Source organism: Aquarana catesbeiana, linkage group LG02 (assembly GCF_042186555.1).
Source record: "Aquarana catesbeiana isolate 2022-GZ linkage group LG02, ASM4218655v1, whole genome shotgun sequence".
Lineage (NCBI taxonomy): Eukaryota > Metazoa > Chordata > Amphibia > Anura > Ranidae > Aquarana > Aquarana catesbeiana.
Genome location: NC_133325.1, coordinates 427,277,700 through 427,291,397, shown reverse-complemented (window position 1 = coordinate 427,291,397; position 13,698 = coordinate 427,277,700). Strand labels below are relative to the sequence as shown.

At 43.5% G+C, this 13,698-nt stretch overlaps 1 long non-coding RNA gene across 1 annotated transcript in view; it reads left to right on the top strand.

Annotated features, from left to right (window-relative positions):
• The window catches only part of LOC141129949 (uncharacterized), a 49,655-nt gene extending 44,093 nt beyond the window's left edge, over positions 1–5,562 (top strand). The window contains exon 3 of the long non-coding RNA XR_012241919.1: positions 5,442–5,562. This is a non-coding gene — a long non-coding RNA (uncharacterized lncRNA). The remainder of the gene's footprint in view (positions 1–5,441) is intronic.
• The last annotated feature ends 8,136 nt before the right edge of the window (positions 5,563–13,698 follow it).

Genomic DNA, 13,698 nt, shown 5'->3' with positions numbered 1-13,698 from the left:
TTGTAAAGTGGCACATGTTTCCCGTGTTTCAAACAGTCCGAGAGCAAAATGACATTTCTAATGGAAAAAAAGTCATTTAAAAGTACTCACTTGCTATAATGAATTGTCGGTCCCGGCAATACACATAAAAGTCATTGAAAAAAACATCATGGAATTCCCCCACAGTCCATTAACAGGCCCTTTGGGTCTGGTATGAATATTAAGGGAAACCCCAAACCAAATTTAAAAAAAAAAATTGTGTGGGGGTCCCCCCAAATTCCATATCAGGCCCTTCAGGTCTGGTTAGATATTAAGGGGAACCCTGCTCCAAATTTTTTTTAAAAAATGGCGTAGGGGTCCCCCAAAAATCCATACCAGACCCTTATCTGAGCACGCAATCTGGCAGGCCGCAGGAAAAGAGGGCGGGTGAGAGAGCCCCCCCTCCCCCTCCTGAACCGTACCAGGCCACATGCACTCAACATGGGGAGGATGTCCCCATGTTGATGGGGACAAGGGCCTCATCCCCACAACCCTTGCCCGGTGGTTGTTGGGTTATGCGGGTGGGGGGCTTATCGGAAACTGGAAGCCTCCTTTAACAAGGGGACCCCCAGACCCCACCCCCCTGTGTGCATTGGTAATGGGGTACACCCAACCATTTAAAAAAAAAAGTGTCAAGAATGTTAAAGAAGACAATAGCCGGTTTTTGACAATTCCTTTATTAATGTCTTCTTCTTTCCCCGCTTCTTCCATCTTCTTCTGGTCTTCCTTCGGTATTCTTCTTCTTCCTCCATCTTGTTCTTCCCCCGCTTCTTCCTCTATCTTCCTCTGCTTCTTCCTCCGGTCCTCGGCTTCTTCCTCCAGTCTTCTCCTCCGGCATCTTCCTCCGGTTTCTCCTTCCCCGCTTCGTCCTCCGGACGATCTACCTCAATGGGAGGCGCCCACTGTGTGACGCTTCATGTTCGTGTCCTATAGACTTTAACAGTGTTCGCGTGTTCAAACAATTTTTTTGCCTGATCGCATGTTCTGCTTATTTCGGCTTATCCCTAGTTATCAGCGAGGGTTTATGAAAGGTTGTTCTTGCCAGACCAATCTGTTAACATTTTACGAGGAAGTGAGCTGCCATCTAGACAGGGGAATGCCCTTGGATTTAGTGTACCGGGATTTTGCAAAGGCATTCGATACTGTCCCCCATAAACAATTCATTTACAAGCTGAAGTCTACAGGCATGGACCATTTGTTCTCGGGTAAAAAAATGGTTACAGGGACGTGTCCAAAGGGTAGTGATAAATAATGTATACTCAGACTGGTCTGGAGTGGTAAGTGGGGTACCCCAGGGTTCTGTCTTGGGACGTAATCTATTCAATTTATTCATAAATGATATAGAGGATGGGATAAAAAGCTCACTCCCAGGTTTTGCGGACAACACAAAATTAAGCAGGGCAATAACTTCACATCAGGACAGTGGTGTATTTAGGTTTTGTGCTGGCCTGGCCTAACTAAAATCGCGCACCCCCTAAAGTGGTAGTAAACCCTGTACTACCACTTGTACCTACAGGTAAGTCTATAGTAAGGCTTACCTGTAGGTAGTGTGAATATCTCCTAAACTTGCACCGTTTAGGAGATATTCAGAGTGCGTGCAGCGTTGACACCATCAGCGCATGCGCTCTGCAGGTCCAGCTTACAGTGCTGGTCCTTCAGAGCCTTTGCCAGAAATGGCGGCTCCCGCGAACAAGAGCGGGAGTGACGTCATCGCGCCCCTGGCCACTCATGTAGCCGGAGCCTGCGAACCTGGAATGAAGACCAGGTAGATGTCAGCCGTTTCAGCGGTAATATCACAGTACTGTTGGGCTTCGTTCTAGGGTAAGTTTCTCATAACCTGCTAGCAAAAAACAGATTTCTCCATTTACATGAAGGTCAGGCTAATAAAAACCCAGCACAGGGTTCCTCTTTACAATGTAAGGGGGAACTCTTTGGACCCCCGATGTAAAGCAGAACTCTGACAATTCTGATGTAAAAGGGACTGCTGCAGACTCTGGCGTAAAGGGAAATTCTGATGTAAGGGGGTGTCTGGTAACCACAGCCCTTTCTTTACACAAGAGTCCACAGGGCTCCTCCTTACATCACAGCCCACAGAAACAGCGGGCATGGCACAAGGGACGGTCAGAGAATGCGGGCATGGCACAAGAGATGGTCAGACACTGCGGGCATGGCATTAGGGATGGTCAGAGACTGCAGGCATGGCACAAGGGATGGTCACAGACTGCGGGCATGGCTTAAGGGACAGTCAGAGACTGTGGGCATGGCACAAGGGACGGTTCGAGACTGTGGGCATGGCACAAGGGACGGTCCGAGACTGTGAACATGGCACAAGGGACGGTCCGAGACTGTGGGCATGGCACAAGGGACGGTTCGAGACTGTGGGCATGGCACAAGGGACGGTCCGAGACTGTGGGCATGGCACAAGGGACGGTCCGAGACTGTGGGCATGGCACAAGGGACGGTCTGAGACTGTGGGAATGGCACAAGGGATGGTCCGAGGCTGCGGGCATGGCACAAGGGACGGTCCGAGGCTGCGGGCATGGCACAAGGGATGGTCAGAGACTGTGGACATGGCATAAGGGACGGTTGGAAACTGCGGGCATGGCACAAGGGACAGTCAGAGACGGCAGGCATGGCACAAGGGTCGGTTAGAGACTGTGGGCATGGCACAAGGTACGGTCAGAGACTGTGGGCATGGCACAAGGTACGGTCAGAGACTGTGGGCATGGCACAAGGGATGGTCAGAGACTGCGGGTATGGCACAAGGGATGGTTAGAGACTGCGGGCATGGCACAAGGGATGGTCAGGGACGGCGGGCATGGCACAAGGGACGGTCAGGGACTGCGGGCATTGAAGTATATAATAATGGTGCTGCGCTGATGAATATCGGCCAGTGTATAGTATGTAAGAAAAACTTCTATAAAAAGTACAAGTGCAGTGCTAAAAAATATGAAAATATGCATCAATACGTACAAGTAAATATAAATGTAAAGGTATTCCTGCAGTGAGCTTGATATGTGCAAACAGTCTAAAACTGAAGGTGGGTCAGCGTATAATAGTGACAAACATAATAATCATGTGCAAACACAGCAAGTAAAAAGTATAGATTAGTATAGATAAAATAAAGTGCAATAAAATCAGATGTCCCATATAGAACTCAGAGTGCCTGAATGGATAATTGCAATCAAAAAACAAAATATGAGTCCATAAATCAATCAACAGTTGATGGATGGGTGGTGGATCCCTTCACCATAAAAAATAGTGAATAAATAGCTGGTGCCTGGCCAATCCAATGTGATAACAACTCAGTGTGCACAATATTTACTTGTATGTATTGATGCATATTTTTTAGCACTGCACTTACACTTTTTATAGAAGGTTTTGTCACATGCCATACAGAGCAAGCTGTCCCTGCCTGTCACCTCTGTGCTGTAATTGTCAGCCTCACCTGGTGCCATCTGTGTTGGTGCTGACAGTTTTCTTCGTGACCACCCCACTCGGCTTCTTCCTCTCCTCCAGTAGATCTCCCCCCTGACCTCCGCACAGACAGCCAGAAACTCCGCCTCCCGCCGACAGCGCCTCCAGCATCCTCGTCTGCCGGGACTTCCAGCTCATACAGGCCCCTCTTCCGCCGCTGCTAGTGACATTATGCCGCCTCTGGATTGGTGCAGGTCCCGGCCCACTGGCGGAGCTGCTCCTTCTGCCTGCCCTGATGAAGGTCGCCGTGCACTGATTTGCAGTTTGGCAGCGCAGTGTGAGGTGGTACTTTTTTCGTGCGGGGGGGCAGCTTTTTTGCCGCCCCCCCGTGAAGTGCCGCCCTAGGCCTGGGCCTTGTCGGCCTAGGCCATAATACAGCGCTGCATCAGGATATAGAAATTTTATAGAAAGACCTAAACAAAATAATGCTGTGAATAGCTGGTTGTTAAGGAGTGGGGCCGAGAAGCTGGCTGCGGTGTCCTTAACAACCGATGATTCATCAGCTGTCAATGAGCTTCCCGCTGACAGCTGAGTAAAAAAAAAAAAATCAATGAAAAAACGGCAATAAAAAAGTGAAAAAAAAAGGAAGTGGGTTCCCCCCAAAATCCATACCAGACCCTAATCTGAGCATACAACCTGCCAGGCCAGGAAAGTGTGAGAGAGTGAGTGCCCTGCCCCCTCCTGAACCATACCAGCATTGGGGGAGTGCTTTGGGACAGGGGAGGGCTCTGCATTCACAGGTGTCATGGAGAATTTTGCTTGTTTTGTTCGGGGTTTATTTTTCTTACCCTTTTCTCTCCCATCCCTCTTTCATCCCTCTTTTCCTTTATTTTGCTCTTTTCTGGATGATTCCTCAGGGGTCTGATCTCCTGCCGAGGTCAGGGGACTACACACTATGCCCAGTTAGCATAAGCATAGAAGCATTATATGTAGATGCATACTTATCTGTGTGGTTTGCTCCACCATGATATGACTAATGTTGTTGGGAAAGAATCTAATTGTAGACAAACTAGAGGAGAGCAAATTTTTTAATGTATAGCAAATGTACAATATATTGTATATTGTATATATACAATATATTGTATCTACGATTGTTTTGTTCTTGTTTATGGGCTGTACTACTACTAACTTTATAGGTCAGATGTGATGTCAGGACAGCAGATAGAACCTAGTCTGGATTTCTACTTTTTCATGTTATTGTTTTCTTGTCTTTATACATCTTGTATTATTTTTTGAAAACCTATAAAAAATTGCTCTGGGCCCTGCTGTCATATTCATGGGGCTTGGGCCCTGTACAGGAGGGCAGGTGCTACCCCCTTAGCAGCGGTCCTGTTTGTACCACTTAGTCTAAGGTTACTTAGGTTGGACCTGTAACCCCTAGAAGCTATTTGGATTGGTAAGGGACTTTTCTACCAGCCTGTATCTGGATCAGTGCATCTTAGCACCCAGTGTTGACAGCGTAGCACCCTGTAAGCCTGAGGGGACACATTTAAGGGAGTGACTTTTGGGAGACCTACTTTGACTGCCTTATCATGGAACTCTTAAGATGTCTTAGGCCTCTATTATCATCTAGTGTTATGTGCTTTTTTGCAGTTTTTGCATGTTTTTTAACAAACATGCCAAAGAAGCTCCTGCACCTTTTCGGGCATAGAGATTTTTTGTTTTTTTACTGCATGTTTTGGCGCGCTTGTAGTGTTTTTTGCCATGTGCAAAAACATGCTTGAGTTGGCTGCATTTGAGGCTCCATTAAGAATCAATGGCCACACGAGCGCTGCCTGCATTTTCCATGCATTTTTCTGCACAAATGTGAATGCAGCCCTTCTGTTCATACACGTAACTTGGGACTATCACCACATTGCTTTACTGTTTCTTATTCATTACATAAACCAACATTCCTAAAAAATGTTGTAATATTGTAACATAGTAATATTTTTCTTTTCTTATAGAATAGAAGACTACAGAAAACTGAAAAATAGAACAGAAAACTACAGGAAATACCAGCAGCACAATGAAAGCAGAAAGCATCTTTTGGCCTGTAAAGCACAAAAAAATAATGTACTTTGCCTGAGCTAGATTAAGCATATTTATATACTGTCTTTATTGCTAGTTCTGTACAGAAGGCTAAATACAGAATGCGTATATAACACAATTAACTTTGTTTTTTTTTAAATACTGATGGAAACTGTGCCGCCCCTATAAGCTTATAACTGTTCACTAATGCCATCAAGAAGGGTAGAGTACAGCTCTATTTCTTCTCTCACTTCCTGGTCTAACTGGCTTTGCTGAATTGTCAATCAAAACCAGTGATAACAGAGCAGGGGGCAGGGCCCAGTCCTGCTGTCTGTGTCAATAGACACAGACAGCAGAGTTCATGAGAGAGCTTGCACAAGTGCCCCCAAAGAAAGCAGCTTTCTATGGGGTTGTTTACCAGAGAGGGGGAGCATCGGAGGGAAGAAGAGGGGGTTTGGGGCTGCTCTGTGCAATTCCACAGCGCAGGTAAGTATAAGCTTGTTTGTTATTTAAAAAATAAAATACATAATTTTAACTCTGTATATGGAAAGCCTTTTCTGGAGTTAATGCTGAAAGCCAGTCAGATATTGAAAAAATATTTCCATCCAACTATGTATTCCTTAATAGAGATGGCCCAAACACCGCCTGGTTCTGTTCGCACCAGAACAGCCACACATCGCAAAAAGTTCACACCCGAACACTGAACCTCATTGAAGTCTATGGGACCCGAACTTCAATAGGCCCCATTTTGAAGGCTTATATGCAAGTCATTGGCCATAAGAAGGGTATAGGGGCCCGGGCACTGCCCTGGGGAACATATATCAATTTTTTTTAAACGATTATTTTAAAGTAGCAGTGATTTTAAATATTGCTTAGCGTGAAACAATAAAAATGAAAAATTCCTTTAAATTAAGTGTTTGGGGGGGTCTACCTGTAAAGTGGTGCATCTGTACGGTGTATTTAAGGGCATGTGGCCTGGTATGGTTTGGAGGGGGTGCTTGATCATCCCCCTCTTTCCTGGACTGCTGGGCTGCATGCTTGGATAAGGATCTGGTATGGCTTTTGAGGGGGCCAACAGCGTTTTTATTATAATTTTGGCATGGGTTTCCCCTTAAAATCCATACCAGACCCAAAGGTTTTTTTTTCATTCAGCTGTCAGCGGGGAAGCCATTTGACAGCTGATGACTCATCCATTGTTGAGGACGCCACGGCCAGCTTCCCGGCCCCCGCCCCAACAGCTATTCACTGTGCTCTGATTGGGCAAAGCTTTGCCCAATCAGGGCTTCGATTGCACTGTGCAGCGTGCAGTGCATTGTGTGGTGCTTGGTGGGCGAACATCCCACCAATCGCCTCGCAAATGCGGTTGTTCGCTGAACAGGCGAACAGCAATGTTCGGGCCAAAATTTTGCTTGGCCAGAACCGTTCGTCCAACTTTATTCCTTAAAAGCATCACTAAATATATTATTAAGATAAATGCAGACAACAATGTATTCCAACACTTTTGCACCCCTTTGGGGCAGAGGATTACTACTGCATGCCAGTGCTCGCCTTTATTATAAATAAAGACTGATGGGACAAGGATAGATGTCTTGGTGAGACAGTTTCTATATGTTATGCATGCAGAGCCGTAAAATATGCATTGATGCATCTTAAAGAATGGTAACTATTGTGTCTGACTTTCCAGATAATAATTTGAAAGCAGCTTGCACAATTTGCACATGCATATGATTACAATTGCACCGTGCAGCACATGTCTGGTCCCTTCCAATTGGTACTAGAAGCCACTGAACTTGGTTTGTATATTAGTGATGTACCATGTAGACTAGAGGGAATTAGTTCAATTATATACTGAAGAAGCAGGAACCCCTGCTAGCTGGTACTGTATACCACTGAGACATGTGATTGCTATTTCTAATTTGCCATAAGGACTAGAGGGAAGCAGTGCTTGGCAGTTTGTCATTTATCACACATATGCCAATTTTTTGGATTGTCAATTGCAACTTGTTATAGGCTTGTGTATAACACTTCAGCACTTTAGCCAAGATTAGATTCTCTGGATAGCTACAACACTTGTGATTCATGTTGGTGTGCTCATTGTATGTGGAACATAGTGTGGAATATTGCATGTGGAAGTTTATGATCTAGAAGGATTTTATAATTTGTATATCAGAAATCTGGTGCTACCTTTGGTGTGAAGGTGGACATTTACTTTATTGTCATATGTTTGGAAGATTTTTTTATTGGTGTTGTACAGATGACAATTTTTTTGAATATTCATTTATATTTATACACTGTGATGATAAATGACTGAAGTAAAGACTTTATAGTAAAAAAAAGACATTAATAAGGTGTATTCAACCAAAGCAAAATCCCAAAAAATCAAACAAGTTGGTTGCTGTTTAGAATATTGTGGTAATGTATCGAATTTCATTAGGGATGGACGAACGGTTCGACCCGAGCATGGGTTTGGGCTGAACGTTTGCCTGTTCCCCCCGATGAACACCCTGCAATGCACTGTGCGCTGCACAGTGCATTCTGTACCCTGATTGGGCAAAGCTTTGCCCAATCAGGGCACAGTGTAAGCTGGTTGTTAAGGTGCAGGGCCGGGTAGCCGGCCGCGGCGCCTTTATCAACCGATGAGTCATTAGCTGTCAATGGGTTTCCCCGCTGACAGCTGAACAATAAAAAAAGTGGTGGTAAAAAATAAAGAAAAAAGCATGGGGTCCCCCCCCCAGTCCATACCAGGCCTTTGGGGTCTGGTATGGATATGGAGGGGAATCCCATGCCAAAATGAAAAAAATATCCATACCGGACCCTTATCCGAGCATGCAGCACAGTAGGTCAGGAAAGGGGGGGTGCAAGCGAGTGCCCCTCCTCCTGAACCATACCAGGCCACATGCCCTCAACATGGCGGGTGGGCACAGTGGTTACGTGTGAAGGCTTATCGCAATCTGGAAGTCCCCTTTAACAACAGGGCCCCCAGATCCCACCCCCCCATGTGAATGGATATCGGGTACATGGTACCCTTACCCATTCACCAAAAAAGTGTCAAAAAGTAATAAACACAAGAGACAAGTTTTTGACAAATCCTTTATTAAAAAATAAAAAAATAGTATCCCTTGATGTAAATTAATTGTCAATCATGCTGCCCACCGACCCGAAGAATCAAAAAAATCTGAAACACTCACGCCTCCTGGGAGGCCTTCTGCCGACTGCCTGCCCTGCGCTTTGGCATTTTTTATATGGGGCCAACTTGCCACGTCACCCAGTAACCCCTCCCCCTTGTGACATCACATGCCCAGCATGCACCAGTCTGTGACATCAGAAAGGGGCAGGGTCACCAGGTGACGTGGCCAGGTGGCCCCGCCCCTTACCTATATGAGAATTGTCAATGCGCAGAGCAGGGTGTTGCGGGAGGCCATCCCAAGAGGCGGGAGTGTTTTTGTTTTGTTTTTTCGGGTTGGAGGGCTGCGTGATTGACAGTGGATTTACATCGAGGGATGTATTTTTCATTTTTTATTAAGGAATTGTCAAAAACTTGTCTCTTGTGTTTATTATTTTTTGCCACTTTTTTAGTGAATGGGTAGGGGTACTATATACATGGGGATCTGGGGGCCCACTTGTTAAAGGGGGCTTCCAGATTCCAATAAGCCCCCCGCCCGCAGACCCCCACAACCTCCGGGCACGGTTGTGGGGTTGAGGCCCTTGTCCCCATCAATATGGAGACAAGGTGATTTGGGGTGGGGGGGCAGAGCCCCCCCTGCCCCAAAGAACCTACTCCTCCATGTTGAGGGCATGTGCCCTGGCATGGTTCAGGAAGGGGGGGTGCTCGCTCATTCCCCCCATTTCCTGCCCTAACGAGCTGCATGCTCGGATAAGGGTCTGGTATGGATTTTGGGGGGGAACCCCACGCCATTTTTTACTAAATTTTGGCGTGGGGTTCACCTTCAAATTCATACCAGACCAGAAGGGCCTGGTATGGACTTGGGAGGGGGGGGGCTAACACTGTTTTTTTCTTTATTTTTTAATAGCGGGTGAGTCATTTTAAATGGGATTTGACGTTTTTTTTTATTTAGAAATGTCATTTTTGCTGCAGCATATTTTATGCATGTTACAGATGCATCACTTTACAGGCACATTAAGGGGACCCCCCATGCACTATATTTAAATAAATTTTTCATTTTTACTGTTGCACTTTAAGCTTAATTAAAATCACTGCTCCTGAAAAAAAGGATTGTTTTAAAAAATAATATATTATTGACACATGTCCCCCCAGAGTAGTACCCGGACAACCATACCCCTTTTATGGCCAATTACTTGCAAATAAGTCTTCAAAATGGGCACTTTTGATTTTTCCTGTTCGCCACCCATAAACTTAAATGGGGTTCACCATTCTGGTTAGAATGTTTCCCCTGTTTGGGAGTTCTGCTGGGGGGTGTTCGCCCATCCCTAGATTTCATGGGCTACCTATGTGATTGGGAGATAAATAAGTTGATTTACTAAAGGCAATTAAGGTTGTTCACTTTGCAAGGGAATTTTCCCCAGAGCTTAATGGTATGAGAAAAATTTCAAAGAATACTCAAATATGTGCATAGAAAACTTTAAAAAATATGCATTTTTGCTTGAACGTTTTGGATGATGGAAGTCATCAAAGCGTCATCTTATTCACTAAGCTCTGAGGATGATTCCCTTGCATAGCAAACAGTCTATTTGCCTTTAGTACTCAAATCCAATAAGTGAATAGTAATAAATTGTATACTTTAAGAAAATTAAGTTTAGTAATGGGACCTTACAAGCCTTTTTGTCTGCATTTGTATTACATAATTTGAAGGCGTAGTCATTCATTTATATTATAATGTTGCACCTTATTTGTAGCCAGGGCTTTTTTTCTCAAACAATAGGTGCTGGAACTTAACCACGGCCCCACAAAACCCCTCCCCTACACACACCCTCCAAACCACATCAAATAGTGGGTGTGTTCAGTCAAATTTCACGAAAACAGTAGAAGGGTCTTAAAGGGGCATTAAACACCAGGATTGCATTACATAGAGAATGCAGAGCTCTCACTTGTAAACACAGAAACCAGACTTCTGTGTTTACAAGTAATTGTGGTGAGCAGGCACCAAAGGGTCTGAGCCAGAGGTGGTGGAACTGAGTTCCACCAAGTTCCCCCAGAAAAAAGCCCTGCCTGTAGCTATATTGGGCTGAGCAAGTACTCAGAGGTTTTTTTTAATAATAATCATTCCATTTATGCTAACTTGAACTAGTAATAATGCCTGAATCTAGCTTTATGTCAGCCTAGTGTAATTCCCTAGTGGTCACAGCCATTTGTGGCTCTGTTACATAGAGAGAACTTGCTTACAGAAGGAAAGAGCATAGGAATTACCTCATTTTCGTGCCATTACTTCTTTAGTGTCCGGTCACAAGTTGAAGCACATGCAGTGTAGTCTGTGAGGGGGGGTTCAAGATGTGGCTGCATTTTATAGCAGGGGTGCCTGGATCACAGTATTGGATTACCAGTATTGCATATCTTTTCAAAATTTAAATGGGGTATTTAGCTGCTTGATTTAAGTGCTGTTTAACTTTTGGGGAGTAATCTAGTGTTATCCTATACTGTCAAATATAATTGCTTACAACTATTCAAGAGAAACTATTGTTTCATTGTTTCATTATTCATTATTATTGTTTTACATTATATACAATGTGACTTCAGTGGTTACTATTGATAAATTAAAATTAAAATATCACTGATTTACTATAGATCCCGTCACAGTTCAGACAGAAGAAGTAAACCAAAAATATTTTTTTCTAGGAAGAAGAGGACTGGGCATTTGAAAGAATGGGTGCATTTTTTTTTTAGTTCGGTAAAGTTTTTTTGTTTTTTTTAAACTGAACACCAGGCACAAAAACTTTAATTGAAATATATTCATTAATAGCCACAAAGGATATAAATCTGCACTGTGTGCACCAAATGCCTTTGCAAACTCAGTTATTACCTTGTAAAGTTGGTGGTGAAATCATCACTGGAGAGAGTAGAGCTGTGGGAGGGACCCAGAAGGTCCACCCACTACAGGCTGCCTGTAGAAAACTACAGATGGGGGTGGATACAAGACCAGTCACCCTGTACAAGAAGAGGGAGCAGCAGTGACTGGTCTTTACTTCTGGAAACTCCTACACAGGGGAAAAGTTTCACTCTGGAATACTTCACAGATCTGGAAGAAATACAAAAAGCACATCCAGATTCAAGTAAGACTACACATAACTCTTGGACAGTATTTAGACAATACTTATCCTGGAGTTCAGCTTAAGGCTTCATGTACACTTGCCTATACTGGCAGCTCCTAAACTTGAGTTTAGGAGCTTTTCCATTTTGGTGCCAAAGCTCCTAAACTCAACTCTTTAAAGGCCGATGAATAAATGTACTTTTAGCAGAGTTTAGGAGCTGCCGCCTTTAGGTGGGCTTCAACCTCCCTCTCCTGAACACAGGGGAATCTCGTTCAAGACGGGAAACGCAAAACTCAGCAAAATCGCAACAAAACCGTGTAAAAAATGTGCTGCAATTTTGCCACGTTTTCTTGCAGCCACTGTAAATGTAGACTAGTTTAACTGAAGCCTAAAACTTCCATTTGCTGCCAATAAAAATTGGTAAGAAGTGCAAATGACTTTTCACCAGATCACATGGTAGTGACTATCACAATCTCACATAGAGAACAGAGAAGGGTTAGACTGCAATTTAATTTGACATAATCATAATACAAGATCCACTTTAAAGGATAGTTATGTGTGTGTGAGTGTTTATGAGCATAAAAATTACTGTGAATAAAATCATCAAACAAAAGTAGAAACTCCCTTGTTCACATGAAACATACATGCTCATCACATATCATACACACTGCATATAAACGTGTGTCATGTTTATACTTTTTCTGACCAACTTTTAGTAATAATTTCAAAGATGAAAAGCAACATATAACTTGAGACATTCTGAGTTAGTCAGTGTCTGTGCTGTTATGCATTGTGATGTTGTTTTATATGTTCTCGGGGCCACTCATTACAATTAGAAGAAAAGAGGTTTAACCTTAAACTACGTAGAGGGTTCTTTACTGTAAGAGCGGTAAGGATGTGGAATTCCCTTCCACAGGCGGTGGTCTCAGCGGGGAGCATTGATAGCTTCAAGAAACTATTAGATAATCACCTGAATGACCGCAACATACAGGGATATGTAAGGTAATACTGACACATAATCACACACATAGGTTGGACTTGATGGACGTGTGTCTTTTTTCAACCTCACCTAATATGTAACTATATGTATATATGTAACTATGTTAAAGTCCATGTAGTCTGCTCGTCTATGTCACTCTGTGGGTTGATGTTTCTCAACATTTGTGTATATTTTCTATGGTTTTTATTCTCCTACTAGTTGCGATATTCTGAATTTCCTTTTAGAATCTTACTAATTACATGCTATGGTGGTCCCTTCTAACATAAAGGAAAATGAATCCTTTTCTTGGTTTTCACACTGGTCTTGACAGTGAGCTTCACAGATACTGGTTGGAAAGTGTAACTTTTGAACTCATAATACAGGTAGTCTCATACATGTGTAGTATTTCTTTCACATTATTGCTGAAATGCATTTTGCCTTTCTTACTTAAGTGATTAATTTTCTCCAAGAACAACACGTAAAAATCATTATTATTTTGACAGGATAAATAATAATTGGAGAGGAAAATACATGAATAAATGCCTGAAAAGCAGCAAAAAAAAAAAGAAAAAAGAAAGGCAGTGGAAGGGCCAATTAATGTTGCGTGTTGGGACTCAGCTGAAGGAGTGTGTACCATTGAAGAACACACACAAAGAGTAAGGATGTGTTTAGAATTATCCCAGAAGACCACACACTTCCAACTGCCCAATGTTTTCCTCAGAGAATGGAGACTCACAGAGGCAAAATAGATGAGGGCAAAGGTTCCCAGCCCTTTTGAACAAGGCTCCTGAAGAAAGCATCTGTTTAGCTTTTGGAAATTCTTTTGTGTTGGGTGTTTGAGGTAAAATGGCCAACAATTGGTTATTTTTGCCTGCAAATCCCATTTTAAAACAAAAGGAATCTCACTTTGTAGAATAATGTATTGGTTTGTGAGTGCAGTGCATTGACCTTATTCACCTCTCCTTTTTCTCCTGGAAGCTGGGATGCAG